General features: G+C 38.0%; 1 protein-coding gene across 2 annotated transcripts in view; it reads left to right on the plus strand.

Moving 5' to 3' along the window:
• The window catches only part of MSRA (methionine sulfoxide reductase A), a 279,293-nt gene that overhangs the window by 79,882 nt on the left and 179,532 nt on the right, over positions 1-19,879 (plus strand). The gene's annotated exons all lie outside the window — the stretch shown is intronic.

The following is a 19,879-nucleotide window of genomic DNA, read 5'->3' on the forward strand; positions in this document are numbered from 1 at the left end:
AAATTAAAAGAGAAATTTAAAAAAAACCCAACAATAAATAAAGGTGGTGCACAATGCAGTTGCTCACCACCTGCTGACTGACATCAGGCCCGACCCAAGCAGCGATCTCTCAGTTCTGGGTAATTCCCCCCCAGTTTATATACCAAGCCTGACATGCTGTTTGGGTCAGCTGTACTGGCTGTGTTCCCTTCTGGCTTCTTGTGCCTGTCCTCACTGCAGAGCATGAGACTGAAAAGTCCTTGAATCAGGGTAAGTGCTACTTAGCAACAACTAAAACATGGGTGTTATCAGCATTGTTCTCAGACTAAAGCCAAAACACAGCACTTCACCAGCTACTAGGAGGAAATTTAACTCTATCCCAGCCAAAACCAGGACACCACTTTAGAATAGCCTTAAATGTTTAGGCTGTGTACCGTATCTTATGCCAGTATTTTAAACTAAATGACAAAATTCACTTCCAAATGGTTTAGACCCATCTTTACTTTTGAAATAGAGGGTATAAAAACAAATTTTCAGTTTGATGATCCACCCTAGCTTTGGCATAAAAGGTGTTGAAGCTAAACTTATGGTCCAGGCTGATTCTAAAGTCAATGCTGTTGGCTGCCAGAAGGTGTTTCTAGATTCCATTGTTAAATGATTCCAAGCTACTTTCTTTCTGATGCCCCAGAAAGAACTTTGTGTTCATTAGAGATATTATAGTTAATTATATTGGGTTAGATAAATCTCACAGTTAAGATTTACAGATCTTGTTTTCGTCCTATTCATCTGCTTGATGATATAAATTAGTTACCTTGAGTAAATGAACCAGACAGTCCCCCATGGTTATGAATGGATATCTTAGCAGCACTAAACTTTCCCTATACGTAATTAAACTAAGTTTTATTCCTGAGCTTTGACATGAAAGATAATATTTTAGTCATTCACTTTACTTTTGAAACCCGTATATAAAAAAAGACTGCACACTATTTTCCGCATGAAATATAACAAGGAAAATACTTTTAATTGCATTTTCATTTTCAGTTCACTGTACAATATTTACTATAGTTGATTGTTAGAGACTGTAGTCTCTACTACAACAATTAAAAGTTAAAAAGCAATAAAAAGAAGCACTCTTGTTGCACAACACGTAACTGCTAGATTTTGTGTGTTTTCCTTTGCAGATATTAACCAACAAAGATTTTTTTTCTAGTGAAAGACATTTTTCAAGAATTGCATTACTAGCTAAACAATTTCAAAAGCCGCATTTAATAATATTGTAAAATAAAACTGTTTCCTATGGTTGACTGAATAATGTACTTTCCTCAAATAGTACACCCCTTAGCTAATTAACTAGGTGCTTTCATATCAGTAACTGATTATTGCTTCTGGAAACAATCATTTAGGCACTGAGAGAGGAACAACACATCTTAATAAAGACATTTTTCCTTACAGATCAGCTCATTAAATTTTTTCTAATGCATATTGTCAGCAAGGTTGTAAAGTAGTTTTGCCTGATTCGGTAAACTTTCATTAGTTTCTGGTTGCATAATGGATGTATAATATTTACTTGGAAGTTCTTTCATAGCCTGATTAACTAATGAAAACTAGGGAATACGTACAGTAGGAAGAGATTTAGCTAAGTGCTCTGTTTTGGGGAAGCTGCAGATATTTGAAGAGTAAGACTGTACAAGGGCCTGCAGGCATAGGACAAGGGGGAATGGCTTTAAACTGAAAGAGGAGAGACTGAGATGAGATCTTTAGGCAGAATTTTTTCCATGTGAGGGTGGTGAGGCCCTGGCACAGGGTGCCCCGAGAAGCTGTGGCTGCCCCATCCTTGGCAGTGTTCAAGACCAGGTTGGACACAGGGGCTTGGAGCAACCTGGTCTAGTGGAAGGTGTCCCTGCCTGTGGCAGGGGTTGGAGCTGGATGAGCTTTAAGGTCCCTTCCAACCCAAACCATTCTGTGATAGTGACTTCAAAACTTTATGAATCTTAGTAGACATAATTGTGTTGGGTACAAAACTAGTACTAGAAAGTTTGTGTTCTCTATTAGTTATGTATTATTTAGCTACTTAAAAACTGTAAGTCAGTAATGGATAAGAAACAGCAGCAGTTGGCTGTTACAGGTGGAGATCATTCTCGTACACAATGTACATCAGAGAGAGATTAGTCTAAGCGCATGGTTCCTATATCTGTGTAGGAGCCATGTGCTTAGGTTTGTGAGTTTGGCTGCAAATTAAGTGCATTAATTAAGTGAATTACCTGTAGAATGAAAAGAAATTATTTTAAATCATAGTCACAAAGAATAATTCAGGGTGTCTTACTTTGAAGAAAGTTACTCTGAGAAAATTTTAACATGCTTTGTAAAGAATATTGAGATTCTCTGCTAATAGTTTTTGTAGAAGGAAGATTTTGCTAGTTGAGGTAGCCAAGTTTTTAAAAGATATTTTTCATGAAAGGAATCTATAATAAAAGTGTTTTTTATTCTTAATCAGAACTAAATATTGACATTAGAAATACCCTATCTTTAATCACTGTTGTGAATTTGCAACTGATTTAGGTTGTTCCAGAAAAATATAATTATAGGGAAAGCATTTTTGCTATAATTTTTATTTTGATTTGAAAAGACAGAGTTCAATAAAATGAACATTAACATTATTTTTATTTAAACTAACAAGCCAGCTTGAATAGAGAAATCAAATATTAAATGATCTTTATAATGAAAGACAGCCTTCACACAAATCAGACCATATATTTTTTCAAACATGAATCTGCGTTTGGGGTCTCTATGCAACTATTTCAGTATCTGTGGGTCCATTTAATTGTGGGCACTTATCTAGAAGCAGTTATTATGCTGTTACCCTGGTCAGCAAACCCATTTAAATAGGTTGTAAATGTTTTGTTGACTGTTATGTGATTTTAATTCATTTATATAAGCATCAGTTATAGAACAAATCAGTGAATCACAAGCCCTGGATATGCTGTGACATGCAATCTTTAATGGAAGAGTTGGGCTTGAAAACTGTGAAGTTTAGGTATTTTATTTTGACGCTGAGTGTTGCCTATACTTTTCTTTGTACTGCACTCTGACAAAGGTGGTATCTCAATCACCTGCTAAGATTTCTCCTTTCAGAAAGAAAAATCATCTGTTAGACTTACTGAGGCTGGAAGCACCATGCGAGGTCTTGAGTTAAGACTGCTCAGAATCAGCAGTGAATTTTACCAGGTTCCTTACTGCTTCATCCACCTGTGGCTTGAAAACCTCCAAGTAAAACATCCCACAAACTCTCTGTGCAAACTCTTCCTGTGATTTATTATCTTTACAGTCCTCTTTATATCAGTTGGAATCTCTCCTTTTTTGATTTGTGGCTGTTGTTTCTCCTGATGCGCAGATCAATAAAGAACTCAAGTTTCTTGGTCGCTTTTTCTGCTCTTTTCTGAAGATGGCTGTATATGGGGAAGGTACTGGCTACACCTAATGCAAAGGTAGTCAGATGTGTCCCTCACTCTTCCTCCATAAACAGCTGAGAGTCGCTGGGTGTTGTTCTGGCCTGGTTCAGCAGCAGCATAACGGTGCAGGTATCATCTTTATATTGGTCTGGGTGAGAAAAGAAGCAGGGTCAATTTAATTTGCAAGGCTACAAGTATTTGAGTCCCCAGAGTGACTCTTAGTCTTCAGAGACAAAGCAGAGTCAATGACTTGGACAGATGAAACTGTACCATTTACTTTAAGTAGTTCCTATTATGCTTATATTGGTAATAAATTCAGGTCTTGTATTCCTCTGTAACATCAGAGTGAACAGCTTTTATATTTCACTGTGCAAGGAAATAAGCCACTGAACTTACAAACTATTCTGCATTTGATTGTATCAATTTTATATTATTTGAACCTTTCTCAGTAAACATAGCAGTGGGGCATGAGTTACAGCTGCAGCTTTTTCTCACATCACTTTCTGTTCTTTCATCGGCTTTGTGCTCTTCATTTATTGCCTCCCCTGAGTCATCAGTATTGGTCTAATGGACTGGAACAGCCTAAGGTGAATGGTAATTACTTATTGAGTTGCTGATAGCCCAGATGAGAATAGGACTTATTAGATCAGTAATAATGGAAATCTGTGTTTAATGCAGAAATTTCAGAGTCTAAAGGAAAAGTGTCTGAATGTATCATTTTTTTTTTCTATGCAGGAACTTAAAATATTGTTGCAGAAAGGTTTAAAATGAATTACATGAATCACATTGTCAGAAGAAGACATTCTGAGAGGTAAACATTGTAGAAGTGTGCGGATTGTGGTCTTTCCTAATGAAACAATAAAATGAAAATGGTTTTGAAACCCCTCTTTTAATATGGCACAATAGGAAAAAAGTGTTCAGTTTCCTAGCAAGAGATGTATACAGCCTGCTTACGTCTACCAAACGAGCACTACCCTTAAACTGTCTGAAAAGCATCCTCAGAAGCACTACTGGGATGATCCAGGCTCAGCAGGTGTTCTGAGTTAAGATCTTGTTAAATCTTGTTACCTGCCATTGTTAGGGGCTGAGTGCTAGGATGGGCAGTTATAGGAGAACATAACCCATATGAAGTCACTGATATTTGTTTCTTTCTGTATTTTCTCTTCAGATGAATACAATGTTTTGTATTTTCTTCCAGTCTTTAAACTTTAGGGTATTGTTGCAGGCATAGACTTGGCTTCCTTTCAATATCCATCAAAGTAATTTTCTAATTCATCATCATGAAAGGCCCTTTATTAAAAGGTCTGCAGCTGCATTGTTGAATAAAATAACAATGTAACAATAATAATTTGTATTAACTGACATGCTCAATCAGGAAAGTGGGGTCTTTATTAAAAAGTCTGCAGCTACATTGTTAAATAAAATAACAATAATAACAATAATAATTTGTATTAACCGATGTGCTCAATCAGAAGAGTGGTGCTCCACTGTACAGGATAACTTAGAACACCTAAGCAGGCATGAACCTTTGCTCAGAAAGATTATAAACTGATTTAAGACTAGGTAGAACAGCTGTGTATAGTAAAAAATAGGAAAGGAGTTTAGAAGGATGAAAATAATTGCAATGATGTCCATCATCTCCATCTTCGCAGCCTAGTGTTTGCCCTAAAGTTTTACCAGTTTTACTACAATATTTATTTCTCTAGTGAATCAGTTGTGTAAAGCACTCACAAATAAGATATCAGAACAAAGAGAGCATGAGAACCAAGAATAAAAGAGATATACCTTACATGAATATGAAGTAAACATTTCTATGTGCTGTATTTTTCTCAAGTAAAAGAAAAAAGGTTTTAAAACCTTCCAAAGGAGAAGTGTAAGTAATGCCAAATAACTTAAATTAGAAACTCCATTATCTCTTTGGATTCTTACATGCCATTAATTTAAACAGATGAGACATCTTGTAAATCCAGCCCAATGAGAAGCCCCAATGATAAGGGAGGCAGCTTGTTGCTGCTGGGTGGTTCACCATAGAGCATGATTTGGAGACTTGTTTTTTGTGGTCTTTGCCTAAAATACAAAATAACACTTTGAACACCAGTGTCACAAAAAGCTCAACAGAATTCTTTCTGAAACAGAGCCTGTAATTTTCCTTAAGTTCTAATTTTTCTGATTTGCTTGAGCTATTCTAACAGCTAAGAATAAATGCTTCTTAGAATCCTGTGTTTTCAGTAAGCGGTATTTGAAATGTTTTTTCCTCAGATCAAGTCTGAAAGACCCTTGAATACTTCTTCTATTTGTAAGAGAAACTTCGCCTTCAAGTAAGCCAAGACAAGACTCTGATTTCTGTTGTGTCGCCTGACCTGTAAGATTTATTCTTTCCCATGCTGAATATTCACCTTGGTGCTGGGATAACCTGACAAATTCATGGCTGGAGTTGCATAATGTTGTTGGGATTCAGAGGGTCCTTTCCACTGTTACAGCCATGAATATTTCTTAATGTCAAATAAATCCCAGGGAATCTCAGCTCATTCTAGGATTCTTTACCTTGTTCCTTTCTTATCTTTCAAACAGACTAATCCTTCAGGGCCAGTCATGCAGTGGTAGATATGAATTAATACCAAGATTCAGGTCTGCTGCATTGCTGGAATCTGCCAGGCAGTATCAGATATTGTACAACATCTGTGTGGCAATGTTGAATGAACTGTATCACAGGCCTTGTTCCAATATCATGTATTAATTTAAAAGATGTTTTTACATCCAGGCTACACTCAGTGCTTTCTGACTGTAATAGGTTAAAAGCAATTATGTTTTATCTAACCAAGCAGGCAGCGTTATAGTCTCTTAGAGTTTGTATTTGAAGAACTGTCTGGAATTGCCACCTTCCTTTGTTGTCTTGTCTCTTCTTTCTTTGTTTTTATAATACTTCCAATAATTGTAGCCCAAAACTGAGTAGCTGACTTGATTTCTTCTCTTCCTCTTGAGTTGTCAGATCAGGCCACATTTAATATGTGGAGGTGACTCACTGCCTGTTTTGGTGGGTAGTTATTGCTTGTTATATTTGTAAATATTGCCTTCTTTCATTATTATTTTTCTTGGCTATGAGGAGGTTACATGGCAAACCATTTCAGTTTACATTGACTACTTTCATAACTTCCTTTCAAGCCAAGAAATCTGAACTGCCCGTGGGTAGATAAGTGTGTGTAGATAATGCCTATACAATAAGATCTGAACAATATGCTGTAAATCAGTGCCTTATTTTCCAAATTACAGAGTTAATCATATTTCTGTCAGGGATTTGCAACTGAGATTAATTACTGAAGTTTAATTATACAGCCATACATGAATATAGATGCATGAATATATGCAGGGTAGTTAATTTGAATTTGTAAAGTTGTCTTGTTTGTACTTGCATTACTAAATACTTTTGTCCTTGTTAGGTATTAGTTGTTGACCCTCTTTCCATTAGTTTACGTGTTGTTTGCAGTCATTTGAAATAAAATCTGTAATACTTAGCTGTAATTATTTGCTGTTTCAGGCTTCTTTACGCCGACTGTGATGAAGCTGATGGTTTTGTTAGCACAGGTAGCTTAGACCCTGACACACACATATTCAGTTTCCTTCTCTGCTGCTTTTTGTAACCAAGGGTATGTCAGGTCACTCCTAATTCTGTCCTTCTAAGGGCTGTGAGAATATTAGAACTGTGAAGTATGAGATGCTGTAGAGGCTTTCAAAGTGAGACAAATTTGCAGGGTGCATTTTAAATTCTTCTCCTTGAATGTCCGCTTATGTGATTTTTGAAATTGTTTTTCCTCAAACAGTTATAGCAAGGAAATTAAATCAACTGAACATTTGTAGGAAGCAAATTCAAAAGTGAAGTGAACATGGTAAAAGCAAATTAATTTCAAAATGTGAATGATTTTCATTAGAAAAATGCTTTCACATCATTGCCAGTAAGAATTCATTCAGCTCTACATTGGAAGTATTAAGATAAAATTTTTGTTTCACTTTGTGGAAAGCAGTGAAATTGAAAAAAAAGAAAAAAATACTAGTATATACATAGTAAGTGTTATAAAAATTTAAGTTTCCTGTGCTTTATTTGAGCCATACACTTGACCATCCTTGTTCTGGATGAACCACTTCAGAGGTCCTAATCCCATAGAGTACACTAATACTCTCATAATTGTGTTATTACCAACCTGGTAAATGATTAGCTATATGTATGTATTTTATTATTCCACACATAACTTAGATTTCCAATTTTCAAATACCAAATAAAGTTCAGCAGTAACCTTAATAAAGACAGCAATTATGTTTTCATTATTCCCTCACTGCTTGTTAAATTTGGTCTAGAGTGTTTTGTGGAGCCAGAGCAATAAACAGTATCTTAGTTTGAAAGGTATTACAAAGTGTTGAGAAAAACATAATTATTGTTATTGGAAATGTTCAAAATTTTAGTGTGAGAATGTCAGAGAAACTTAATTATAGGTTTTTTTCCTCTGAATTACTTGATATTTTGGAGCTCTGATAATGCCTTATAGAGCCTTTCATCTGTGGGCGTTACCAATGAGTCTTCAATAGTCAGTAGCAGGCAAAAGTTGTCACCTAAATTTGGCAGCATCTCAACCCTATTCCATCTACATTTGTACAAAAGCAAGGGTTACCTCTCAAAATTAGGCACCGTAACTTCCAGGCTCATGTCTTTGTGCACATTGCTTGATGTAAAAGTTTGAATATGGTTCTGTCTAAATGGACTTCTGTTATCTTCTTGGAAAACTAGTTGAACCTCATCATATCTATTTACTGCAGCAGTCTTAAACAGCAGCGCTCAGATTCCTCAAGCATAACATCTAAAAAACCTCCACAACCTTGAGGCAACATCTGTACTAATGAACTAAGCAGAGCCATGGCCTGTTCACTGAGTTTGAGGCCAGCAGGGTGGCTTGGCCGCCTTCATGCTATTAAACTTTCTTATCTTCCAAAAAAACACATACCTGCCAGGAATATACCTTGACTTGCTCTAACTCCTGAACCTGCCTGGGATTTGCCTGGGTGAGTGCTAGAGAAAGTTCACCACAAAACTGTACCAAAGACCATGTAACTGGGTAGAGCTTTGTGTCCAGCCCATGTGCCTCTGCCACTCTTGATTTATAACTACAAGCAAAACCTGAAGAATTAATAATCTTGTGTCAGTTCTTACTGTTCATGTGCATTCATGAAAAAGCATCATGCAAGGGGAGTCAACTGGTCTTTGGGTTGGCACTTAGGAGAAAAGCCCAAACCCAATGTGGTCACACAGACTGAATAACTGGCACAGATTTGTAGGCGACCAAAAAGCAAGTTCTTCAGGTTAGGTGATTGGATGTGCACCAATTCTTTTAAAATTTAATTATTTTTCTTGAATACTAGTTGAAATAATACACAGGAGTAATATTTTTTAATTATCTTAAAATATTAAGCGCTGAGCTCTTCTGAAAATCTGCCATCAGTTCAATAAGAGCTATTGAATAATTGTGAAAAACTATCCTTGATTTTGTAGTGCCATAAACTGCAGATGTTCATAATATGTGCAGCAAGAAAAAAACAAGCAAAATTGGAGTCACATTTGCAACACTATTTCAGCAATATAAAAATAAAAATACTGTAGGACTGCTGTGGTTTTCTGCAAACGAGGCATTATAAACTCAGGATACTTGATGTTATATTTACTTCTTGCAAATCAAGACACATTAAAGTACTAAAACCATCATTATGTTTTGTCATTTTATGAAGGGAAAAATGTTTAAAAAAATCTGTATCCATCTTATTACCAAAATCTGCTTTGTCTACCATGAAATCACAAACATTACCATGTATTACTCATAAAATTGTATGAGTAGTGACTGGCAAAATTATAAAGCAGGATTTCTCAGCAATTCTCTTTTGTTTCATGGTTTAATCAAGAAGGGAATACTGTGGGCAGCCACTGAAGTAGAAGATACACAGATATGGGACATTTCAGAAGCAGTAAGAGCTAAGCAAACTCATTCAGGAAGGAAGAGATGCAAACCAGGCAATATTCCCACATCTCTCATTCATTCTAACCTGTAGAATTATTGAATGTGAGTGAGTTGTAAAGGAGTGATAGTGGTTCCAGGAGTTGTATGTCAGACCATAACTATGTAGCACTAAGCCTAACCTGAGCTAAGTATGAGAGCTTAAGGTGATTTGATTTCTACGTAACCCAGCCATAATGGATAAATTCATTACACCCCAATTTAGTTCATTACAATGTAAACCCAATGTCAGTTAGTTTCAATGTATAACAGATCTGAAGATTCAAGTTCTGTTATTAAGATCGTTCAGAGCAAATGAAGGCTGGAAAGGGTTCTGTATTTCTAAAAGATGTACTTTAATACAGTTAATTAGTTAATAGAAAGAGGAGGAAATTTTTAGAAAATTGATTCTATATTCAAAGGAATGTGTTGTGCATTTGAGTTACATATACTTCATATTTCTTGGTTGGGAGAAACGTTCGATTCATGTTAGGTAGGGAGAGTAGATTTCCTGTTAATTCTAGAATTGTGTCTACTAAGAGGATAAATAGTGAGGTTCAACTAATGCTGCCATAATAACACAGTCTGCCCTTCCTGTGCTTGATGTGTTCGTTTCTTTCCTCACAGGGGTGGCATTCTTTGGAAATACAAGATTCCCTAGAAAAAATATTTTGGAATTAGGTTTTACAGTGGGGATGACAAATCACTTCTTTGCAAATAGTGAGAAATGTTAAATGCATTTGACAGAAATGCAGATGCTCACAGTATAGGTGTTGCTATCTGAGCTTTGTAACAGTCATGGGGGAGATGAATGTCCTCAAGGTCTGATTTGAATATTTTAGAAGACTGCTGTAGGATGTGATGAATCATGTTAGAATTACCGGCCAATATCACTACATCTTTATTTGTTTATATCTCTTGCTATAATGTATTAAAATGTTTATTTTGATGATTTTCAGAATAAATTCTAGCTTTCTGCTGAAATTTGTTGGGATTTGTACGGCTGTTCGTAGAAACTTCAGCATAAAGAAGCTAACCAGCATAAAGAAGATAACTTTAGCATAAAGGAGCTAAAATCTCACTTTTTTTTTTTCATCCACAATCAAGAGAAAGATAGTGGGAGAGAACTTCATTCAGAAGGCAGTTCAAAGCTAATTTTAGGTTATCAATTGCTCTCTTCACTGCCCTATCTCCCTGTTGATCATATAGAAGTAGTTAGTGTGTTTAACATTGGGGAATAGATTGTTTATGCCTGCCCAAATAACCGACAGGCCCAGTTTCTGTCTTTTCAAAGGGAGAAATCCTTTCTTAGCATCTCTCAAACAGGGGGGTGAACTTGCCATGCTTGCCTCGGGTCTGCCAAGCAGCAGCATAGACCAGGCTGTTTGTGCTCCCTCCTCCCTGGCTGCAGGATGCTCTTTGCAGCCCACATACCTCCCCACAGAGCTGGGATCTTCCCCTCTTTGTTTCATCTTGTTCTTTGGGCGTTTTGGGGAGCAACCTATTCCTGCTGATACTCTCTTATCCATGGCAGATGCCTCTTATAATAAAGTCGGCTATGCTGATTATACTCCCCAATTGCCCTGTAAGCATAAATTTTCCCAGGCCTAAAGCATGATACAGCAATGCCAATAAAGAAATATTAGTGTTTTCAATGGAGTTTAGAAGCAAACCTCTAGGTGTACTGCTGTTGGACTTAGTAATAATACCCTCCTCAAACAGTATTTTGGTATATTCTACAGTTCTCTTTAGTTTTCATATTAACATAAGTTACCAATAATTAACAACATGGACAAAATCCATTAAACTTTTCTACAACTTTCCTGATGTATTTACATTTTGTGTAATATCATTTCTAAGCAAGCCCTCTTTTTTTATCCTGTGTAGCTTTGTCAGTCTACATCCTTCCTCATCCACTCTGCCTCCTTCCTTCATAGCTCTGACACATGACCCCTGCTATTCTGTTTCTGGATTTCCTCTAAGGTTTCAGTACCAATTACATCTAGTTGTTCCAGATTCAGTAGTTGTTTAATGGTGTGTACAGTCTTTTTGTTCCACTGTCCTGTCCTTAGCCTCACTTTGTCTCCCACAAAGGCCAATGCTGGAGAGCCTACATGTAGGGTAGGTTGATTTCAGAAGTGAATAAAGCCTGATCAGCAAGGTAGAATCAAATTCACTGTATTTCCATTCCTTACAGCTGATCCACTTTCTCTGCATTGTCTACAGCCTTGTTCAGGAGATCTCTCCAATGACAATAGACAAACAAGTTTCTTTGTGCAAGTGTCTAACATAAGACTTTATATTAGATGCTCTTATCTAATGCTTCTTGAGGGTTTAAGTCCACTTCTTAGCCTGAGTGTGGCTTTGAGATGACAGTCATCTGGGAATGGTTAGAGGAATTTTAAAAATGAAACTTTAGTCCATCAGAGACTAGGTTTCAAAGCAGAGATACTTAAAGATGCATTGAAACTGATGTTAAGATGCCATGTAGACAGCAAGCAAGGCTGCAACCGAGGTAACAACAGTTCAGTCCCTAACCCTGTCACCCTATGAGAACTGTGTGCATTGTGCTTAAGTTTTCTGAATGGCAAATGCATCTTCATTCATTTCAAATCCTCTTGCATCGCATCAACAATGACTGATGCACTTGAGAAGGTACAAAATGCAAACTGGAGGTTTACTGTGAAGCACCTATTCATGAATCATCCTTTCACTGTGGATATGGTTTTGTAGATGTCAGTAGCTAGTTTGGTGTTCAATGGTCACTAGTTTTAGTAAAGAAACATAGTTTGAGCCTAGGATCCTGGGGTTATTTGTTTGACATAAAAGTGAAAAAATAATATGAAATATTTTATGATGTATTTCTAGGAAATAGTATCAGCCTTAAACTGCAGTAGCTGTTCAAGACCAAGTTGTAGCAACTTTTTGTAACTGGGGTAACTACTTCCTGTTTCACTTTAAAAACTATTTTTTAAAAATCCTTTTCCCACCCACTCCAGGCACAATGAAAGAAGCAATATCATTATGTTATTTCACAAAAAGGACAAGCCTTTTGCATAAAATATACTTATGGCTGAGGTACATATCTGAAGCTTTGAGTGAGATGCATCCATCCTTTTAAGGAGGTAGTTAATTGATGACAGTGCTCTTTGAGGTGAGTTGACCCTGACTGGGTGTCGAGTACCCCCCCAAAGTCACTGCCCTCCTCAGCTGGACAAGGGACAAAAAATATAATGAAAAGCTTATGGGTTGGGCTGCAGTTCTTCATGAACGACTCTAGCATGGGTCCCCTGTACGGTCAGTAGTCCTGCCAGCAAACCTGCTCCAGCATGGGGTCCTCTCTTCATGGGGCCAAAGGTCCTGCCAGTACTCTGCTCCAGCGTGGGCTTCCCATGGGGTCACAGCCTCCTTCAGCATCCTCCTGCTTGGTGTGGGGTCCTCTCAGGCTGCAAGTGGATACCTGCTCCACCATGGACCTCCATGGGCTACCTGGGGATATCTACTCCACTACAAACCTCCATGGGCTGCACCATGGGCTGCAGGGGAATCTCTGCACCAGTGTGTGCAGCATCTCCTCCCCTCCTTCTACACTGACCTGGGTGTCTGCAGAGCTGCTGCTCTGACATATGCTCACTACTGTCTCCAGGTGAAGTTGCTGGGTTTTGCTACATCCCCTCCCCCCCCCTCTTCTTAAATATGATATCCCAGAGGTGCTGCTACCATCACTATGGGCTCAGTCCTGGCCAGTGGTGGGTCTGTTTTGGAGCCAGCTGGCATTGGCTCCATGAGACACAGGGGAAGCTTCTGGCAGCTTCTCAGAAGCCACCCCTGTAGACCCCCCCACCAAAACCTCACCACATGAATCCAATACAGTGGTTTATAACTCTGTTCTTAGCTTTTTTATTCCATCAGATTATGAGCTTCCTTGAGTAGCAAAATCCCAATTCCCTTTCTTTGAAAAAGAAAAGCCAGTTGGATGAACCTTGGCATTCCCTGATCCTGTCTTTGCTGTGCCGATTGGGGATATTACCAGAAAAAGGCTGATGTTTGCCTGAAACAGATTGCGAGGGGAGGCCTGGACCCGTCAAGCTTAGCTGAGCATTAGGTCTGGTCATTTATCACTGTCAGATGGGTGAGGGGGGGAAGAAGCACTGGACCGTTCCTGCTCATCTGCTGACTGACAGCTGACTGAAGCCTAATGCAACCTCCAGGCAGATAATCTGCCATCAAGGGGGAACGTGTCGAGGAGAGATACCCTATCACAGGCTGCACGCTGCTTCTTGCTCAAAGCTGCTGACATCTTCACAAGGCAAAAAGAAATGTCAGTTGTGCTTTAAGGGACTGCGGTGTATTGTAAAGCTTCGCTAAAACTGTGCTGTACCTCGTTTCCCTGGCTTCGTATAGATCCATTTTTGGAGGACAGATTAATGGTGTAGTGGAGACATGGAGTCAGGCACAGAAATGGTAATATGATGACAATGCTCAGATGAGAAAAAGCACTGTTTGTTTCACCTATCAGTTCAATTCACAGGGCTTCAGATCTGCTGCAGAGCAGTGTAGTTATTTTAAAATAGCAAATCCCACCTTGCCAAGCATAGGCCTCTGAGTAAGCCTACATATTGAAGGAATGTAGTTTCAAAAATATCTTGTGAGGGAAAACTGAAATTAAAGCAAGAAAAATCTACTAAGTAAGGATTAATACTATTTCCTGCAGTGTTTTGTGTAACAAATAATCCTTTTAGGTGCTAATGTAGAGCAAGATAGGCTCCCAAACTGGTGTGAGACGATCCTGTTTTCAAAAATTCTTGTTCTACCACCTGATGAAAAATTCTGCATCTTTAATTTCTTCTATCTTAAAACTCATTGTTTTTAATTTTGCTATTATTTTTATTAACAGTATCTAATTTTGCTGTTCATTACAAATCATATGCATTAACTTAACTGTGGAACATTTTAATTGAGCACTGCTGGAGATTTTCCAATAAATTAACATTACATACTTCAAACAGATGTCTGAATTAGACATTGTTATAAGACATTGTAATTAATAGAAGTATTACTCAAAATAAAATCTCAGGGCCTGAGAAAAATTAAATTGTAAGTGGTGGAGTGATGTCAAGTTATTAATAGAGAGTGACTATTGAATTCCCTCTATTGGGTTTTGTTAGGCCAGTAAACACCCTTTTCCAAATAGCTGGATAGGGATTTGGACAGACACTTTGGTATAAGGGTCATGGAACAAAGACATGTTTTACCAGTGATATTGTGAATTTCTTTAACCTGTCATTGTGTTATTTGTATAATATGCATAATAATACCTTTCTGGGATGTTGTAAAGTTTTAATATCATGTGTCAGATTTTTTGGCATACAGAAATGGCAACAGGACAGGTTGTTCTGGCTTGGATCTTCAAAATTAGAATTTTTTTTTTAATTCCTGTGGAGAACAAATACAAAGTTGGTATAAAACAGGACATTTGTGGAAAGAAGAATCCTTTCTTCAACAAAGGAAGTTTCAATGAGTACACAGAGATACTTTCAGCAAAGTATCAACAAGTAGACAGAGAATAGTATGAATGTGACTTTTCTTTGGTATTGTTTCTCTAACTGAATGAAAGCAGTCTGGTTGGAATTAATTTGGCTCAATATAGCTAACTTAATCTGAGCTAACCACTACAGAACCCTTCATATTAATTTGGGGAAAACAGTCGCCTGTAGGGTAAGATTCATCACTTCTGTGTGTGGATGCCTAAACATAGATTAAATGCTCAATACTCGTATTTACCCCCATTAGTCCAGATGCTTTGGGTGACCCACCTTTTCTGGGTCAAGGTCTTTTATACTGTATTTCTGAAAAAAACAAAGAAATTGCATGTAGAGCAATCTCATCACCTTGAATGGCATGTTTCACTGCAATATTAAAATACTGTAGTATTAGTCAAAGAAGTCAACATTTGAGAAGCAGTGTTTCTATATGAGTTGCTCTGCAGGAAGAAGAATGTTTGATTTATGCCTCTGTGTACGTAATTAAGGGCTTGTAAAACCACTGCGCTACTATTAATCTACAAATTCATGGCCAGCCATAAGTTTCAAAGGATTTTCCCACTTTGAACGTGTATGTAAATAACTGGCAAAAACTATCTTGAGTCTAATTTTTAGAAGCTGTGAACATAAAAAATCAATAACAGCTCATCAGCATTAAGATACCCAGTTTCAACTGGCACAAGACTCAACTGCTCTCAGGCTAAGCCCTCAGAAAGTGAGCGTCCTAAATCAGAAGTCATATTTAGATGGTTATTTATATAGATATTCATGTGTGAAAGGAAATTATAAAAAGGCAACCTACTCAAAAGAAGTCTGGGAGATTTTACCATTGGGTCTGCACTGTTTTCCGTACCTAGCTTTTCTTTGCATAGGCTAGCCTAGAACTTGGCATTTATGTTGTTGATTCACAGGCAGGGAGATTTTGAGCCAAGCAGTGCCAGAAACCACACCAACAGAGATGATATCCCCAGCAGCAGTCTCTGTTAGAGAAGCTGAGGGCATGTGTGTTTCCAGAGTCTGGCTATTACAAGAGTTTATTTCTCCTGTGTATCTTCTCCCCTTCCCTCAGTCCATGGTCCCTGACCTTCTTGACAGTTGTGTTTTTTTCCCCATTTTTGCCTGAAGAAAGATGAGGGTGCAAGCTCTTCTTCCATAATAAGAAACCAGTAGTATTCCTGGAGCTACTTTGCCTCTCTCTGTGCTTCATTGCAGAATTTCTGCCTAGAGCTTTGTGCTGGTTTTCATTTTTCATGGTGTACACATGATGTCCCAGTTGAGTATCCAGTGCATGTTTTATTCATGTGCTTTACACCCCTTCTTTGAGATCATTAATAAAGCCACTAAATAAACCCAGGCTTAACAATCCTCTTTGCCACACCCCACTGGACATCTCCTCCCAACGGTTACACTATGTTTATCATTGTCCTTTGTTCGGATCTCTTGGTTTTCCAGCTTGTCTGATAGTATTCTTACCCAAGCTCATTTAGATAATGGTTTCAAGTGGGGTTTTGAATGGCATTGTCTCCAATTCTGAAATAGAGTCCAGTTTTATTTTTATCAGCTTCATCCAAACCCGATGCTGCTGACACTGCCTGAAAAACAGTAGTTTGTGTTATGTGGATAACTCAATACCACACTCTGCTCCGGGTTTAGGGCTTTTTTACATGATGATACAGAACTGGCAGCTGAAATCTCTGCAGGTCATCATACGCAACTGAACATTCCATACCAGCAGACTAACTAGAGTCAGGATTTTCATGTATATTTTAGTAACTAGAGGAAGTTTAAGGAGGAGATAAAGAGGTAGCTCTGGTTTTATCCCTCCTGAATATAAGGGAAAGTACTACAGAAATGATGAGGAAATTTGTTAAGAAGTGTAAAGAGTGATGGCTGCCATCTCTGAGGGATTAGAGATGGAACATGACATTCAGCTTCTGCATGGAAGAGGGGTGGCAGTGTAGGCTCAGTTTGGAGAGCCTTTATAGTAGACAAGCAATTCCTGCTTGGTGCAATAGAGAAGCAGTTTGAAGAGGAGAATGACATTGTCAAACTGATGGACTAGAACAGTGTTCTTTGCAGCAGTATTCTTGGGAATTTTAGTGCTCCAGGGAGCCTTTCTCAAGTCCCAAGGAAAGCACATTTTAGCAATCAAGGTGAGAGATAATGAGGACCTAAACTAAAGGTTTATATGTAGATGTAGATAGTGGGGCCATATTGTAGAGTTATTAGGAAGATAAAATCTTCACTATTTGAACACTGCATATCATCTTAGAAGGAGAAATTATATTTGTATTTCTTGTTTAATTTTTAACTTTTGAATCTCATTGTTCTCTGTCTTTTAATCTCCCAACAGGCAGGTTAAAAAGCCTAGGTTTGAAACATGAGATATTCATGTTATGTCATAACTCCATGAGTTGGGTTTCTGGGAAGTGAAATAATATGACGATCCCAAAAATACTACAAGAGTTGACTACCATGTGTATCTAATATGTTTCTGTCTATGTTACCTGTATCAGCTGGGTGAACATTGTATTGATTAGTGGTCTATTACTGCAGCACAGTGATAAAACTGCTTGTGAGGTAGACTTCCTTCCAGGAACCACTCTAGGGAGGATTGTTATAGAAGCATAGTATCTTTTAGGCTGGTGTTTTCCTCTGCTCTTGTGTCCTTTCCTACCTTGATCATATGTTTTACTGTTAACATTTGTCCTGGTTCACAGCCCATAATTTCTGTTGGTGTCAAGGCCATATTTTAATAAATATGTGTGTACACACAGGTACATGTAATGGTTCCACTGAATAGATCATAAATCTCAGTGATATTACTGCAGGTGATATAGGTGGAATTTATCTGTTTGTCATTAGTTTCCTTATAATCAGTGCTCAGAAATTGACATTTTTAAATATGATTCATATTATCCTGAAGAAAACGTCCAAAATATGTGAGATGAATCACCATAGAAGTGTCTGGTTCTTTTGAGAGTACAGAAGGATCCAAGGCTGAATACTCAGATGTAAATATCAGTTGTAGATGACTAAAGCCAGTGGCGTGAATCCCATATTCATATTCAATTTAATATAAGCATATTCAATTTAATTTCCATGTGTCTACTCCAAAACCCGATAACACCTGGTTCTATAGAATCAGAAAATACATCAAGCAGCACATGTGGGTACAGTCAGGTTGTAAGCACTCTTATGTATCTAGGTCTCATGTACTTTTTGTATGTGGAAGTCACACACAGAATTGTAAAATCATTTAGGTTGGAAAAGACCTGCAAGATAATCAAGTACAACCATTAACTCAGCACTTCCAAGCCCACCACTAAACTGTGTGTCCAAGTACCAAATATACATGCCTCTTAAATACCTCTAGGGGTGGGTGATGCCACCACTGCCCTGGGCAGCCTTTTCCAGTGCTTGACATCCCTTTCCATGAAAAAATGTTTCCTAACATCCAATCTAAACCTCCCCTGGCGCAACTTGAGGCCATTTCCTCTTGTCCTATGGCTTGTTATTTGAGAGAAGAGACGAACCCCTCCTCCCTACAACCTTCTGTAGCTGTAGAATATTATATGATCTCCCCTGGACCTCCTTTTCTTCAGGCTAAACAACCCCTGTTCCTTCAGCCAGTCAGTGGTACATGGCTTTGTGTCTTTGAAAGCAATAGGTCTGTTATTGTAGCTTCTAGGATACTTTCCTCTTATTATGCATTTAATATATCCCTGATCCTCATATTTTACTACCACCCCCACGATTCTATAGCCTGTTTTCCCTTTTGCATATGCAGTCTTCTCTGACTTTGCAGCCTGTATGTTTATGCTGCACAGCCTGCTTCCCCTGTGGTCTGTAGCTGTGAGACAAGCTGCTGCCTACCAGCACAGTCACACAGCCACAGGCGCAGCTGTTTAGCCACTAACCTGAAAATCCTGGTGGATTGGAATTTTCAAAGTAGCTATTTCTCCTCTTCTGCATCTCCACTGCCTTCTTCTAAGAAATTACTTCATTTTCCTTTTCAGTGACCAATTTTCCTGTCATTCCTGTTGGTACAGTTCCCAGTAAAAACTGCAGAAAAAAAATCAGTGTGCTATAATCTTGCCTTTGTTCATTAAACAGAACCTATGTTTTTGAGGACTCCATGTGTTTTGGAGTCTGAACTGGCACACTGTGCTAGGACGCATCACATTTTGCAGCATCAGTCAGTTTCTGTGTAGTAATCTGTTTGATAGAATGGATGCAGCAGAACACACTGTGTCACATTGTGAGACATCATCTCCAGAATACATTACAAAACTGTTTTCAGTTACCACTCTTTCCTGACCTATTTTAGTAAGTGAAGCTATTTATTTTTTCAACAAAATTTGTAATTAATGTTTTCCACGGAATGATGCCGTGCTTTGTTAATAATAGCCGGGAACCACCATGTGAGAACAATAACACAATGCTACAAATAGTTGTAGGCAGTAAATTACCATTACGTAGTTGACCTCTCTTTTTAATTCATAATGAGTTGACAGCTGATCTCTAATCACTGATGGAGGATGGAAGTAGAGAAATGGGAGGTGAAAGAGACCCAATAGATCACATACACTGTCTCTGCCAATTGAGAGAACCAAAATAACATGTCAGAGTTGGAAACAGAAATGGCTGGGTTCAGGGAGCAATGTCCCTTTGCTGAAAATATCCTTTGGGAGACAAAGGAATTTGAAACATAACACTTTGGATTTCATCTGATACAACATTAGATTTGCTTATTACACAGGAGCTTGCAGAGCTGACAGTTTTGCTCATTGAACTAGACCTGAAAATAAAGAAGAGCTTCTATTTCATCAACAGCTATGAAGAATTTATGGACAAAATTCTGCCATAAATTGCA

The sequence above is a fragment of the Melopsittacus undulatus genome, chromosome 3, assembly GCF_012275295.1.
Source record: "Melopsittacus undulatus isolate bMelUnd1 chromosome 3, bMelUnd1.mat.Z, whole genome shotgun sequence".
Classification (NCBI taxonomy): Eukaryota; Metazoa; Chordata; class Aves; order Psittaciformes; family Psittaculidae; genus Melopsittacus; species Melopsittacus undulatus.